This window comes from Macaca thibetana, chromosome 12 (assembly GCF_024542745.1).
Source record: "Macaca thibetana thibetana isolate TM-01 chromosome 12, ASM2454274v1, whole genome shotgun sequence".
NCBI lineage: Eukaryota > Metazoa > Chordata > Mammalia > Primates > Cercopithecidae > Macaca > Macaca thibetana.
This window is the reverse complement of record NC_065589.1, coordinates 53,336,449-53,351,725: the sequence shown is the minus strand read 5'-3', so window position 1 is coordinate 53,351,725 and position 15,277 is coordinate 53,336,449. Positions and strand designations below refer to the sequence as shown.

The 15,277-nt window shown below is 38.3% G+C and overlaps 1 long non-coding RNA gene across 1 annotated transcript; it reads left to right on the top strand.

The window, feature by feature from the left end:
- Positions 1–603: 603 nt before the first annotated feature.
- LOC126932775 (uncharacterized) lies at positions 604–13,366 on the top strand. The gene is made up of 4 exons (XR_007718311.1): positions 604–681; positions 11,860–11,959; positions 12,592–12,687; positions 13,120–13,366. It is a non-coding gene; the product is annotated as an uncharacterized LOC126932775 (long non-coding RNA).
- Positions 13,367–15,277: the final 1,911 nt, after the last annotated feature.

Genomic DNA, 15,277 nt, shown 5'->3' with positions numbered 1-15,277 from the left:
GCAGAATGTAAGAAAAAAACACTAACATTTAGGGAGACTTTTAAGAGTTTTTAAAGCATCTTCATATGCATGTTCTTCTTCAAGTTCTATAGAAAAATCAGAAGTTAGTGGTGTTCTGAATAGTTTGAGGCCAGTATTGTGAAGGCATCTGTCATCTGCTCCCACAAAAGTGCCTTTAAGATGCTGTCTGAAATGTCATACTGTGCCAGTCAGACCTTTAGTGGTATTTCTATTCTTGTGACCAGAGGTGAATTTACCACGAAGCTAATGAAGCTTTAAGGTTTAACCTCCTTTTTTGCAAGAGGCTCTTTCCAAAGCCCTCAAGAGCCTGGCAATGGTTCCCACAGTCATATATTTTTGTGAAGTAGCAAACATAAATTATTGTAATTTGTTGTAATTTTTTATCTTAAATGTTTACTTTTGTACATAGTCTGTATTGGTAATTTTGTATTATTTTTCTTAAAGATGGAATATGTACCCACTTCTGCTTATGATCCATTATTACTAAGTCATAGAGTCCTGCTAACCACCGAAAGACCATTAATATCCCCTCCTCCTTCTCCAACAACACTCGGCCTTTGTATTTTAGCCATTCCTTGCTCTCTCCTCAGCCATCTTCCTCATTTCTGATGACGGCCTCCTCACAGAGAATGTCTTTCCAGAGAAGACACAGAGCATTAGGTAAAGCCTTCCGATTATTCTTTTACTCTCTACATGGTCTTTCCCTGTACCATTTCTTGTCCTTTTCCTCCATCTTAGAGAAGCCAAAGAACTGGACTTCTACCTCGGAACTCCAACCTCCTCCCTGCAGGACCAGCTCTCCCCTCTCAGTCCAGTCACCCTCCCTTCTCTTGCTATGACAGACGGAGTGGGGGCTTTCCTGTTGCTTTTGGGTACCCTCAGCATTTTCAGCTCTTATGGTCTCATTTAGCAGTTTCTCTCTTCTAATTTTCCATGTCTTTAACCAAGAGGAAAAGTACAGCAAAAACTGAAAATGCCTTTCATCCTGAGCTGTTTTGGCACAAACGTCCCAGAAGGAAGGGAGGGAAGAAGATTTGTAGCAGCTGATCCTGGACCAAGCTTGGGAGCATTTAGTGCTTTCTCTCGCTGTAGATGTTGCCAAAATAGACAGTGAGAAACGTAAAAAGGAGAAAAAACAGCATGATAGTTTTGTGGGTTTTTTGTTTTTGTTTTTTTATGTTTGTTCCCCACCCCCACCCCAGACAAAGTGTGGTTTAGGTACACCTGGTTCTAAAGTCAGCCTGAGTTAGAGAGAAAGGGCAGTCTGGGGATGTGCGTCCCCGAGGAGGGTTTCTTTACACACCTCTGCATGCCATAGAACCAGGTCAGAATCACTGCTGAGCACTGATTCCAAAGTTCAGCCATGAAGATTTGAGTGTGTTCACACCACACTACCCACCCAACACAGAAAAGGGGTAAACTTTTATTTAGCAAAGATTTCATAACACAGGCTTAAGCACAAAGAGCTGTGGTACTTACAAGTTTGTCTAGAAGATGTATTATGTACACTATCTCAGAATATTTTTGTTATCATGGTTTATTCTGCATTAACTGACAGTTAATACTAACTAGTGGTTCTGCAAAATGTTTACAATATGTTATAATGCTATAATCTCTTAATTTTCTTCCCAGTAAAAAACTTCTGTTTAAATCATATTAAATAAAGATTTTAATAAAAAGACATTTAAATAAGAGTTCAGGGCGGGATTAGCATTGTGGTTGAACAGAAACACACAGTCTGCCAAGAAAAAAAAAAAAAAAAAAAAAACAGTTGAAGGGATTTGAACTTTGCCCTAGATTTCAGTCTATGAATTTGCAGTATTTTAATGTGGCATATTTTGTTCAACCTACAAAAATCCACAATGTATATGGCAGTCCAAGACAGTGAACTTTTTGTTGCTAAATATTTAGTACAACAAAACATTAATGCTGTGCTAAAGTTATATGTTTTCACTTATTCAAGAAAAAAACTGCTGATTTCCTGGGTGCAAGTGATTTAGTAATTAAAATAAATTGAATTACAAGCAAACACGCAGCCGTAGATATTTTTTCACATGCCATTTGATAGTTCTCCAGTACTAATTTGAGTACTGCTGTGCTGGGGATTTAAAAAGAGCATACAAATAGTAACCAAAGCCTGAAAACTCCTGACAATGTTAACATTCTTAACACAGAATCATTTTTGCTATGTGTATGCATCTTGACTTTTGCTCACTCATCACTGTCACCCTGGCCACTTAACTTTCAATATTAGAAGGTGCACATTCACTGAAAATGCTGAAACACAATGATATGAGATAGTTGTGCAATCTCTTGCTTAGAATTACCTAACAAAGAAAGCTCGATGACTAACACAGAATTCAGTCTATTACTAACATTGGCTATTTTTCACTCTATTCTTTACCTGAGTTCTACAAGGCTACACTGCCTGTAACATGAGAAAACAATTGGCCACACAAAAATACAGGTCATATTTTCTATTATATTAGACTAAGGCTTACAGCATAGCATATGCATGTCTGTAAAAGACAGCCAAGATATACAAGCTGAAAACAATAACCAGCATGACAACACTTTCCTAAAAGGATTGGACTAGTTCCTTAAAGTTTATGACAATGGAAATGAACTCATATTCATCGGTCATCAATGCCACTTAAGGCATATGCACACTGAAAGGGCACTGTGGCCCAAACATCATGGAACACACAGCACAAAAAGTTGGGCAGACCCACCTCCTTTATAGCAATAGCCACAGCAATCATCTTTCGAATGAGAGAAATACACCAGTACACCAGTACTCAGGTTAGTAAATATTGGTTACAAAGGGTTGAAAACAGTTTGATGTATTCTGTGTCTCCTTTTTGCCCACTGTACCTCACTGCCTTTTTACTTCTCTTACTTCTGTGCTTGGCATATAGTAGAGTTTTATGTACAATATGCATGATAGGCAGAAAAGTGGACAATTTCGGATACAATGTAGCTAGGTTTAATTCTTAAAAATTAGAATTTTTAAGGATATTTGAATTGGGAGAATTATCCAGAGGGGAACTCTAAAAGGTGACCTATTTTTAGTGCAACTCAAAAAGGTGTCATTAATTAATTGATTCATTAATTCGTTCAACAAATATTTATTGGCTATCTTTTGTATACAAGGCATTATGCTATGCTCCTATGACTCAGTGATCAAGCGGACTGCTGTAGTTTGAATGTCTCTTCCAAAATTCATTTTGAAATTTAATTGCCATTGTGATGGTATTAAGAGGTAGGACCTTTAAGAGGTGATTGGATCAGGAGGGCTCTGCCCTCATGAATGGATGGATTAATGCCATTATCATGAGAGTGGGTTACTTATTGTGGGACTGGGTTCCTATAAACTAATGAAGTTTGGCTCCCATCCTCTCTGTCTCACAAGCTTGCTTGCTCTTCTACCTTCCACCACGGGATGATACAATACGAAGGCCCTGGCCGGATGCTGGCACCATGCTTTCTGTCTTTCCAGCCTGCATGAATAATAAATAAATACATTTCTGTTATTAGTTACCCAGTCTCAGATATTCTGTTATAGTGGCAGAAAACAGTTTAAGTCAAGGACAAATCTGGACACAGATCTCACCAAATTTACATTCTAGTGGGGAAAATAGTTTTTTTAAAAAGAGCACATAAATAATGACATAATTCTAACTGTGATCAGTGCTAAGATGGAAAACAATGTTGGAAAAATTAAAAGGTGAGCGCCCAATCATGCAGGACCTTGTAAGCCGTATCAAGAATTTCTTTTGTATCCTAAGAGAAATGGAAAACATTTTAGGATTTAAATCAGGGATATAACTTTTTTTTTTTTAAATGGAGCCTTGCTCTGTATCCCAGGCTGGAGTGGCATGATCTCAGCTCACTACAACCTCTGCGTCCCAGGTTCAAGTGATTGTCCTACCTCAGCCTCCTGAATAGCTGGGATTACAGGCCCCCATGACCATGCCCAGCTAATTTTTCATTTTTAAAGACTAGTGGTCTATACATAGAAAAAAATGGAGGAGATGAGCAAAGAGAGATGATGACAGCAGTGTGGGTGAAAGTAAAGGTCCAGTTGGGAGGCTATTGCTATAGTTCATGAAGGAGATGGTGGCAGCTGAGCCAGAAGCACAGCAATGGATATATGAAGAAGTAGACAGTTGCAAGGTTCGTCTACAAGGTAATGCCTTGACAGATGTTTTAAAACAGACAATTGTCAAGGATAACATTAGCATTTCTGTTATGAGCAACTGGGAGAATGGGGGGTAGGGAAATTGAGACTATATAAATTAAGAGTAGATTTGATGGACTAAAAAATGAGTTCAAATCCTGACATGTAAAAAATTGAGATGTATGGGCTGGGGATGGTGGCTCATGCCTGTAATCCCAGCATTTTGGGAGGCCGAGGCGGGCGAATCACGAGGTCAGGAGATCAAGACCATCCTGGCTAACACGGTGAAAGCCCGTCTCTACCAAAAAATACGAAAAATTAGCCAGGCGTGGTGGCGGGCACTGTAGTTCCAGCTACTCAGGAGGCTGAGGCAGGAGAATGGCGTGAACCTGGGAGGTGGAGCTTGCAGTGAGCTGAGATCGCGCCACTGCACTCCAGCCTGGGCGACAGAGCAAGACACCATCTCAAAAAAAAAAGAAAAAAAAATTTTTTGGATGTATGAAAGGTATCCAAGAGTAAGTAACATTTACTTAGTAACACTTACTAAGTAAATATTGCAGGTATGTCTTTGGAGCTCAGAAATGTCTGTGTTTAATATTGGTGTATATTATGTATATATCAATCTCTAAATCATTGGTGCATACATAACATTTTTTATAAGCTGTGGGAGTGTAAGAGCCATCATAGGAAAAGAATGTGAGATTAGAAAGAAACAAGGGTCCAAGACTGATCTTTGAAGAACTTCAATTTCTAAATAGAGAAGGTGGCACTCCCGAAGTAGAATGAGAAGGGTTGGCCAGATGGGGTAGCAGGAACACTAGATTTTTGTGTTATAGTAAGTTGTGTGTTACAGAAGCCATGGAAAGAAAGACTATCAAATGAGGAGAATGATCACTCAGGGAAAACCAAGTATGGGGAAGATTGGGAATAGATATTGGATTTTGTAATATGGATACCATTGAGATCTTAGCCAGAACAATCTGAGTAGTGTGGTGAATTGAGGGAGACTTAGCTATGAAAGGGAAGTGAAGGCATTGGGGAAATGTGCACAGATAACTCTTTCTAGAAGTCTGATCGTGGGTAAGATCTTGAGGTTCTATCCTGGGTTATGTAGCCTGCATTTCTCCATTTGTAAAATGAGGATGTGAATATAACCATACTCAGAAAACAACTTGAGAAAAACAAGGGTAAATCCCTGTGCTTGGCACCATTCTGATCAATTAAGTTCACATAAGATTTACTGTGCATGTGCTAGATTCCAGGATAAAAAGATAACTAGGACGAGTGCACTCTTGCCAAGAGCTTATGATTTAATGAGGGAGACAGAATAAAATACGTGCATTTAAGAAAATGTGGTACATTTGAAAATGAAAGTACACATAATGTATTATGAGAATAAGGAAGACAGCATTTCTCAACCAGGGAATTTGAGAAGCTTTCTAGAGAAAAAGACACGTGAACTAAGTTATGAAAGAAAAAATGGGAATTACTCAGGTGGTGAGAGGAAGCAAACATACACCAGAGAGGGAAATTACGAACACAAGTAAAGGCTCAGAGATATAAAACACAATTAAAATTCTTCATACACCCTGCCCATGTACAGGGAATCTACAAACACATCGGTCACTAGAATATATTGTTGCAGTATGAGAGTTAAGTCTGAAGAGGCAAGCTCATGGATCATTTGTGTGCCATGTTAGGAGTATTTGACTTTATACGCAAGTAACGGGGTTCAAATCCAAGATCAACAACCTGTTAGTGCTGTCATTTTGGGTGAGTTACTTAAACTTCCTGAGCTTCAGTTTCCTCAATGAGAGTGTTTATTTTCAGTTTCTTTAAATGAAAACTTAAATAATACCTACATCCTAGCAAAGACATCATTAACTCTCAATTAAAATTAAAAACTGTTATTAGAGGAGGAAGTAGCCTTAGACAATTTCATCCAATCTGTTTATTCTGCATATAAGGAAATTGAGTGCTAGGGAGATTGATAACTTATCCAAATTAATGCCTTGAAGAAGCAGTAGAATCTGGAGCAAATCTAAGTTCTATTATCTAATGCTATGACACTATTGAATATCTCTTTCTTCCAGAAGTTAAAGGCTAAAGTAACCAAAAAGTGAAAATGCAGGCAGAGGACAGGTTGTCCAATGTCAAAGGGCCAGAAGAAATGCAATTTTCTGATGTTGAGCTACAAACTGAAGGTGGAAAATTAAGACAGGGACAAGAGGCCAGGTGCAAAGGCTCACATCTGTAATCCCAACACTCTGGGAGGCTGAAGCAGGAGAGTTGCTTGACCGCAGGAGTTCAAGACCAGCCTGTGCAACATAGTGAAACCCTGTCTCTACGTAAAAAAATTAGTCAGGAGTGGTGGTCTGCATCTGTAGTCCCAGCTACTTGGGAAACAGAGATGGCAGGATTGCTTGAGCCTGGGAAGTTAAGGCTGCAATGAGCTGTGATCGCACCATTGCACCCCAGCCTGGGTGACAGAGGGAGACCTTATCTCCAAAAATAAATAAATAAATAAATACAGGGACAAGAGGTAAGACATAGTAGCTAGCTACCCTAGTGTAACTTATATATATATAATGTAACTTACACTTACATATATATGTGTGTGTGTTTTTTATATATATAAATATATATATTATTTATTATTTTATATATATATAAAACTAGGAAGGAAAAGATATCTGAATATCTATATCCAGCTATCCAGATATTTTATATATATATATATATATTACGAGAAGCATGGTTTTGACAGAAACAGATATTTTATATATGTATTGCAAGAAGCATGGTTTTGACAGAAGCCAGGCCAAGCTCATAGTATTTCCATTCATCCATTTACTAGTTATGTGACTTGAGTCAACTATTTTCTGTATCTGTAAAATCTGAAACTGATGTCTTACTGATTTCTAAAGAAGCTCAAATAAGTTAGCATGTGTGAACATGCTTAACAATTACCCAATACACAGGAGGCACCTAAACATTTTGTAAAATTCTTTCTAACAAGAATACCAGGCAGATCGCCACAGACACAAATTGAGTATACTTAACAATATATACTCAGACAATTTATTCTCAAGACACCACAGAGAATCTGGAAGTGCGCAGTAGACTATTATATAGACCATTTTCTATCTTCCAGATTCCAGACTGACATGGCAATTCCTGGACAGCTGATGTCATGCTAGTCAAAAGCTGAGAGACCAAAGATCAGAGTCTGTACTGGACGTGGTGGTGCCTTTAGCTAACAAGAAAGGGACATGTGATGGGTTAGTGAGGCAGGTGTGGCACTTATCATAGAAATAAATACAACCAAAGGTAAGAAAAGTTGAAACTGGGTAAAGTAGAGAAAGAAGCAGTCCACCAATGCTCATCATGTCAAACACAAAAAGTGCTTTGGCTGGGCAGACATAAAATGCTTTCTCTGTAATTATTAGCAGCTGTTGCCTGAGAATTATTTTGAGCTTACTCCAATATATAAAGTAAGACAGGACGAGTAAGCACTTTTCTTTAACTGCATGACATTTAAGGAAGAAAGCATAGAGATTTGCTTGAAGCAGTCATAGGAAGTATTTCTGTAACCTTCACATGATTTGGTATACTCCATCTCCCTGATGAAGAAAGGACGGGTCTTGACAGAACAAACTCTCAGCACAGTGTGCATGAACATTTGAACTGTGTTTCATTGCTGCTTCTTACCTTTGCTGAAGTCCACTAACTTCTCTGTCATGGGCATTTGCTAACACACCTCTTGTTGAAACAGCAAAGCAAAAAACAAAGGTAGACAAGCTCATCACATTCTTTTAATCTTTAGCCTTACAAATGTTTTGATTTATCAAATTCGTACCACCTGACACCTCTCTTTGCCTGAGATTAGACAACTAATTAAGTGTCTAGAGTGAGGACAAGAGAGAAGTAGTGTAATATAAATACCAATTGAGAGCTTTAGCTCCTGGGTAGGTGGTGGTGAAATTAGCAGAAGTAGGAACATGGAAGGACATAAGGGGGAAGATTCATTTGAATGCCCCATAGGACACTGAGTTGGTGTTGTCCATAAGTACTTAGATATACATATGGATCATCGGCCAAAATAGAGAAGTAACTGAACAAGATCAACACAAACCTACAATACAATGCTAGGAAAGCACCAAAAAATTGTGTGTAACCTTCTCTGTCTCTTAGATGTCAGATTTGCTTAGGAATTCAAGTAGGAACTGTAGTGGTTTAGAAAGCAAGTTTCTATCTCACCAAAGGAGGAACAGAAGACAACCAACCACAAAATCTGAAGAAGATAGACTGATTAACCTGGGGGATAAGAGAGATTTTTTAAGCCAAAAGATTGAGATCTTCACAGACAGGTAGAAAGATTAAAATGCCATCTTGAAGACCAGAAGAGATTGATATGACAGGGAAAGGACACCTCCACCTTCACCTGCCCTTTTCAGGGGCTTAGAAAAGGGGAAGATGGGTCAGTTGCTACCAAGTAAGAAATTGTGACCTCTTGTAACAAAGGAGAAGACAGCTGAGAGAACAGAAAACTATTGAGAAGCATTTTTAAAGCCACAAATAGGAATGAAAAATTGACTGGGTAAGCTTAAATATTGAGAGAAGTCTACAAAGTGATTACAGAGTATCTGGACTGATATGATGGGGGAAGATGAGGAAGAGCAGCCTCAAAGCCTTAGAGCATATTGGGTAACTAAGCATAAACAATGAATAAGCGGAAACTCTAGGCAAATATGAAGTGGTAAAAGTATATTTAAAATAAAGGGTGACATGGTTGATCAGGAATTCCTAGAGCAGTACCAAGAGACAGAAAAGAGCTGAGTCACTATTAAGAGGGAGAACTGACTCTCAACCTTTGGACACTGAGAGAGCCATTAAATAACTCAGGTCCCCAAGTGTGTTTCATTCCCCATGAGGCCCACATATAGAACTACTCCTATGCTTCCATGAGATTTCTGTTGCCTTTCTCCTACAATTATTTTTTCATGAAATCCCTCAGTACTTAACAGAGTCTGACGTAAGTTGTCCCTTTTTCTGGCAGCCAAAATTGCCTAACATACTAAGAAGTGAACTTCATCCTTCTTACAGTGTAGGGGCCAAAAATGGATAAAATCCTATAGATGTATGCTGCCCAGTGAGGAGTAAAAAGAGATTATTACCTTCTCCACTCTGGACATTACCCCCTTTATCCTTTTATTGGCAGCCTCATCAGATTGCTGCTTATACTGACCTCTGTGCCAAGAATCCTCAATTCTTTAATCACTTATGTATTCATTCAACATATATTTATTGGGCTCCTTGTATGTGCTAGGCATTGTTCAAGGCACTGAAGATGCAAAAGTAAGCTATACTGTCCCTGCCCTCATGGAGTAAATTTAGCATCTGGTGGTGGAGACAGACATTGAACAAGTATCACACTCATGGAAGTTGATTCATTTCACACAAGTGAGGAGATGGCCCCGGAACCACTCATGCTCACCATGAGGCTGTCCGCCATCATCCTCCAACCCTCCACTGGCAGCAAAACAGAGGAGCTTTAGAGCTCCCTCCCAATGGAGACTCACAGTCTCTACCACTATCTCTCTTTATCCTCACTTACTTCAGTCAGCACAAAAAACTCAGGCCTCTCAGGAGATCCCACAAACCAAACCCCAATATCCATAAGGCTGTGACTCCAGCTCCCACCTCATCCCCAACTCCTCCAACCCTTCTGCTGTACCCTGAAGAGTGCTCAGTGCATCATCACTACCCAACATCCTCAAAATGTCCATGAATGCTCCTCTCTCCTGAGGGATCCAACTAAAAGCCGCCTCTTCCCTGAGTTCCCTGCTTCCTCTCCAGCCCTCTCAGGTTGTGGCCATTACAGGTCTCTAGGCCTGGAGGTGGGAAATGTGTCCTCCTTGCTCCTCTTCTAAATCTTTTTCCATCTCTCCTCCTAACCCCTACACACACACACACACACACACACACACACACACACAGAGCTTTGAATCTTATGTCATCAGACAACACTATCCAGTACCTTCCCTACAGGAGTCATTTATTCACCTGTCCTTTCCTCTTTAAACTTCTCCCAACACCTTTACCCCACCCCTCTCCTGCTACTCCTAACTGATGACCCAACTCCCCTTTTCAATGATAAAACAGGAGAAATCCGAAGAGAACTTAAACAAGCTCTTCACATCTACCTGCCTAATTATATCTGAGTCATGTACTCTCCATTTTTGTCACTACTGATGAATTATTTGTACTCTTACTTAAAATTACTTGTGTGTCTACTCAAGGGCTTTGCTTTAGCAGCTCTTCCATTTCTTGTTCACACGGGGAGATGTTTCCCAATAGCTTATAAAGATAAACATGTTACACTATATATACTATATATACTCTGGAATAGATATATAATAGTGTATACCTATACTCTGGAAACCTAGCTCTCCACTTAAAAATTAGGTTGCCTTTAGCAAGCTTTGTTATGTGTCTAATTTTCAATTTCCTCATCTATCCAATGTGAAAATTAATGCCAATTTCATAAAGTTGTTGAGCAGGTTAAATGGCTTATCATATGCAAAGTACTTTATACAAAAAAAGCATTCAATAAATGTTAGCTCCAAATTTCCTTAACACTGCGGGTTAAACACAGTTAAACAATGGAGAAATGAAAACATTACTTTGTTCAAATGAACTGCACTCAAGCTATTCTGATAACACACTGTACAAACTTCTCGTTATCTTTCACTTCCAGCTCCTGTCTTCACAAACCTATTATTTTGACTCTACCATTCACTACAGCCAAGACGAGACATCAAAATGGTATCTATTTTTAAACACTTACTAAAGGATGCAGAAAGGAAAATCCATTTCTAATGATTTTATGCCTAATCCATGACACTTGGTAGATGAAAAATAGGTCTCCTTCTTCAACTGTAACTGTTCTTAGAAGTCACTTAATTTAAAAATATATATTAATCAATATAACATACACACATGGTAACAAAGCAAATAGGATATATGATAAAAAGCAAAAATAGCACCCATATCTTTCTCTTCTTACCCCCAATACCACATTCCAGAAGCAAACTCTTCCAATTGTTTCTGCTTGTAGTTTTAGTGGTTACCTCCCTAATTCCAGACACTATGATTTTATCTCTGTTTTGATTTATCCACTTTAAATAGTATCTAATTAATCCCATACATGAGAGCTTAAAATTCAGGTCACTTACTCATCTCTACTCTTCTCAATATATATTATTAGTATTAATAATTCTATCAGTTACCTTTATATCTTTAAACAATACATTTAAACCTCTATTTCTTATCCCATCAGCTTTTGCAGTATCTCTTGCAACTCACTTATTAAAAGCATAATTTAATGTAAGCTTCATAAGGGTAAGAAGTTTTGTCTTTTTCACCTTTCTCTGTATCTCGAGTACCTAAAACAACATCTGCACCCAGTAGGTTCTCAGCAAATATTTATGACTGCATTAATGGTATCAGTGTATTGGCATCCTTACTCTTTCTTCTACATGTTCTATTTTTCCTCCTATCCATTATACTTTTGGGTTTTTTTTTACCATGTAAATTTATTAATATTTGCATTCAGTCCTGCAAGCACAGAAAAGCCTTCTATGCTTTATCCATAGGTGACTAGGACTAGAAGTCTTTGCTTTTCCCAAACATTGTTCAGTTTTAGAGAAGAGCCACCTGGTGTTTTGCATGTTGGTTTGGGGAAGAAGGACTGAGGTATGTACTGGTTGCAGCAGCTTCATTGCAGACTTCAAACAAATCCCCTGATTTCAACTCCAGTTCTTACTCCCTTGCTATGGACTCAGGCCAGAGACTTTCTGGGATTTTGCAGAAGAGATTGACTAATATCTCCTTGTAGCTTATCATCTATAAAATGATGAGTTTCTTAGCCTATTTCATTCACCAAGATATTCCCATTCATTTGCAGTCTCCCAAAAGTTTATTAAAATAATTTGTTGGTTTATCCACAATTTCATTGTCTACAATGTCATTAGTTTACTTCTCTTTGAGCATCTCTACTTTTTTCTTAGTAGATGTTAAAATGAAATCTTGCACATCTTAAACTAGAAGCAGTAGAAGTAATTTTTAAAGTGTTCTATTTAATTTGTGTGTATGTGAAAGAATTATGGGATACAGATTATTTGTTTTAGACAACTTCTTGCCTTTCTTGCTCTGACCCTGACTTCTCACATGAACTATAATATACAGTTGATCTTTGAACAACAAAGGTTTGAACCACGCAGATCCACTTATACATGGATTTTTTTTCAATAAAAGTTACACCAAGTATGCCTTACTCTCTTGCCTCCCCTCCCACCTCTTCACCTCTTCTGCCTCTGCCACCTTAGGACAGCAAGACCAACCCCTTCTCTTCCTCCTTCTCAGCCTACTCAATGTGAAAATGACAATGATGAAAACCTTTATAATGATCCACTTAATAAATGGTAAATATGTTTTCTCTTCCTTATAATTTCCTTAGTAACAGTTTCTTTTCTCTGGCTTACTATATTTAATAATACAGTATATAATACATGTACAAAATATGTGTTAATCAACTATTTGTTATCAATAAAGCTTTGAATCAACAGTAGCCAATTAGTAGTTAAGTTTTGGGGGAGTCAAAAATTATATGCAGATTTTTGACTGCATGGGGGAGCTGGTGCTCCTAACCCCCATGTTGTTCAAGGGTTAACTGTGTTTAATACGTTAGTGTTGATTCTTTTAATTTTCCTTTCTTATTGTTAATTTATTTCAGAGATTTATGTTAATTATGTAATCCATCTTTTAAGACACCTTTTAAATTTGACAAAAATCTAGTTAATAAGAAAATGAATTTAAAAAATAAAACCTCCCTCCCCTCTACATACATACTGTAGATAAGCTCAAATCCTACCTCACAGAGAATCAAGAAGAGGGAGGAGTGAGGAGGGGTGAACAAGCAATTATGACCTGGCTTCTTCCTCATATGGCCACAGACCCAATGTATGGACACAACCAATGTTTCCAAGGTGATGAGTCTAGAGAACTCTAGAAAAAATGTCCGAAGACTGCCTACACTTATCATACTTCTACAGGAAGAGAAGCAATTCCCTTACCAATATTTCTTGATTTATCCAATAAACATTATTTTGGAAGGAAGGAGTGTCATATTTATTGATTATACTATGTTCTAACTCTTCTACCTATGTTACATTTTCTGATTGTTACAACAAAATTAAGAAGTAGGTATTATAGTAGACTTGTCATTTGAAGACTTAACTTTGGGGATCTTAGCTATTTGCCAGTAACACCAAAAGTGTATAATGTGTAATTTTTCAAAAGCATTCATTTGATGCTGATGCCAAGTTGAAGGCTGAAGTAGTTGAGCAAGTCTTTAATCAGGGAGTAAGATGGAATTATTCTGAGCACCTCTATTTCAGCTTGAGTTTGTCTTCTCACCTCTCTATTGTAGCTCTCCAGAAATATTCTGTAGTATTCTCACATTTGAGGATTCCCATGCCTCAAGATTGTTACTTAAATATTTCAAGGGTCTATTATAATCCAGAGGTAAAATAATGTGACAATGTTCACTCAAGAAAAATGTCAAACTAGTATTTAAGATCATTTTATTCTGGCCTCCAAAATTCATGTTCTTCCTTTGCTACCACTAAGCTTCCCTTAATGCTGGAGATAAAACTGCAGCATTAATTCATTGTTCCCCACAAATCTATATCCCCATAAGGAAGGGGGTACCTCTCGCAGCAGCACACTATGCTTCAGGCAGGCTGAAGATTCCTCCAGAGTCAACCAGGCAACAGTGAAGCTTTGTTACAAAATTAACTCCCTCCTAACGACCAAAAGGATAAGATGAGCAAATGCAAATCACTCAATTAAATCAGTCAAGCAACCAATTTAATATCAGGTAGAGATCTGTGACCTGAGGAGAATATGAACTAATTATGAAAAATTAACAAACCAAAATTGAGTTAAGAAGCAATGGCCTAAGTTCTGCCAAATTCAGAGACAGTCTATGACTCAGGCAGCCTGTGGTTCACCAGCTTCTTGGTACATTGGAGGAGTTTCATAAAACTCCATTGTTCTAGTTCATAATAAGGTGGAGTGTGAAGTGTTCCAGTTGTTTTCAGCAACAAGTAAACCAGTGCCTTTGGGCATGGGCAATACTTGGTCAATGACTGAATCTGTTCCTCCCTCCAAAGTATCTCAGCTTGGTTTCTTCAAACCAATTAACTCCGTTTTAGTAAGAGGAGGTTTGCCCATGCCTTCTTTAATGAGATTAGTAATATCAATCCTTCCATAAAATCACTAATAAAACAAACCCAAATCTTCATCCTCAATTGACTCCTGCAGATATTTATGAGTTTTTCCTACTGGGTGTCACGTATGCTGTTTGATATGGATGTGGACTCAGTTCTGTTCTTTTTTCCAAGGAAAAATTTCAAAACAACTTTTTTAAAAAAATGACATATGGGCCCTATGCCGCTTAGTTAGCTGAGATGCCCTTAGATAAGAATTGTAACCATTTAGAAGGCAGGTAGGTCAGTTAATCAATGAAATTATCAGTGTTTTCTGTTAAAGAAGATAGTACACAGAAAAGGTAAAATCTAACTCAAATTGCATATAATAACCACTGAAGACATTTACATGACGCTTCAGAGTTACAGAATACCTTCACATCCATGACTTCACTGAATCCTTAGGAGATTCTTGGGAGACAGATGTTTTCTTTTTACAGGTTGAGTATCTTGCCTGAGGTGACACAGGTGCTGCATGACCGCAGCCAACTCCACTTATATATAGTTTCTTTTTTTTTTTTTTTTTTTTTTGAGACGGAGTCTCGCTCTGTCGCCCAGGCTGGAGTGCAGTGGCCGGATCTCAGCTCACTGCAAGCTCCGCCCCCCGGGTTTACGCCATTCTCCTGCCTCAGCCTCCCGAGTAGCTGGGACTACAGGTGCCCGCCACCGTGCCCAGCTAATTTTTTGTATTTTTTTTTTCAGTAGAGACGGGGTTTCACCGTGTTAGCCAGGATGGTCTTGA